The sequence below is a fragment of the Orycteropus afer genome, unplaced genomic scaffold (genome assembly GCF_000298275.1).
Source record: "Orycteropus afer afer isolate SDZICR_OR568_19922 unplaced genomic scaffold, OryAfe1.0 scaffold00541, whole genome shotgun sequence".
Classification (NCBI taxonomy): Eukaryota; Metazoa; Chordata; class Mammalia; order Tubulidentata; family Orycteropodidae; genus Orycteropus; species Orycteropus afer.
The window spans coordinates 1,267,901-1,269,575 of NW_006922128.1; positions in this window are offsets into that span (position 1 = coordinate 1,267,901).

The following is a 1,675-nucleotide window of genomic DNA, read 5'->3' on the forward strand; positions in this document are numbered from 1 at the left end:
GGCTGGGTTTCGTTCTGTTGGACGTGGGGGCACTAGGCGTTGGAACCAACTCAAAAGCATATATATATGTGTGTGTGTTCACATATGGAAGACTGGGCAATCTACTTCCATAGTGACATCACCTTGGAAACCCAGGAGGGGTCGCTATCAGTCAGATCCGACTCCACGACAATGAGTAAGATGTGTGTATGTGTATATGTGTGTGGATTCGTATGTGTGTAGGTATGTATATGTGTCTATTTATATATGTGTGTGTCTATAAATGCATACGTGTGTGTATGTGTATACATGTGTATGTGTGTACATACGTGTATGTATATATGTGTGTATATACATGACATTGTTATATCAGAAGGTTCCTTTTATCCCCAAGTCACTGAGTTTCCAGATGTAAATGCCACATCTGGTTACTACAACATCTTTGATAAAAACCCTGCAGACCCACATGCACAAATGGGCAGACACGTGCCCCTCAGGACAGACAGATGCCCCCTCAGGGTTTGATGGTTTGGTGTCATTTTGGAGGAAACAGCTGCAAGTCCCTGGCCACCTGCAGGGCCCCTCAGTCTCGGCGTCCCCGGCCCAGGCCCCTCGTTTGCAGTCCCTCCAGTCAGTGTCCTGCAGAGCTGGCCCGCGGCCCCTGCGCACGTGTCTGCGTTACTGCGCCCCTGACGTGGTGCTGTCCCATCTGAAACAGCTCAGCGGCTGAAACGCAGACCCCGCTTCAAAGCCGCCGACCTTCCAGACAGCCTGGCGGCTCACCTTGCAGACGGATTCCACTCGAGGGCAACCGCAGGAAACGGCCTCAGGGTCGGCCTTCCCGAGGATTTTCTTATTAAACACGCCCCTCCCCTGACCTCCAGGCACACAGTGGTGCGTGGGCCCCGCCTCAGTCCTGGGCCTGGTGGCTCGAGGCACCGCGGTGGCACCGGGACGCCAGGTCTTAGACCCGAGTTCCTTGCACTGTGGTCAGGCAGAGGTCCCGGCAGCACCAGCCTCCTGTCCCCCCTCCCTGGCGACTTGCCGCCGGCTGCCTCCGCTGATGACGTGTGGATGGCCTCCACTCTGCCAGTGAGCCCTCTGTCCCCACGGCTGTGCCCTCCCTGTTGTTTCCTGGGGTCCAGTGCAGTGACCCCGCGGCCACTCTCCCCACGACACGCTCGGCTCTCACCTGTGATGTTGAACCTGCTCCTCTGTCCCAGCCTTTGGAGGTTCCAGGACTGGCCTCCCCTCTGCCTTGTCCCACGTGGTCCCATTCTCCCCGGGTGCTAATGACCACCAGCTGACCATAGACACCCCCGAGCAGGCCCCATGTTACCTTTGACAAGCCCTGTTTATAGAAACCCTGGTCCCAGGACCCATGGCAGCCATTAGTGTTCTCAACTCACACACACACAAATGCACTGCCATGGAGTTGATCTGACTCACAGCGACCCCCCCTTGGGTTTCCGAGGCGGTATCGCTACGGAAGTAGATTGCCCAGTCTTTTTTCCGAGGAGTGGCTGGTGGATTTGAACCGCCAGCCTTCTGGTCAGCAGTCAAGTGCCTTAGGCACTGCGCCACCAGAGCTCCCAGTGACCGGAAATGCTGCCCGAGTCTGTGCCATCTTCACGGCACTGTGGCCGGGGCCTGGCTGGGACAGTGGGCCGTCTTCCCAGCGAGGACGGGAGTCACT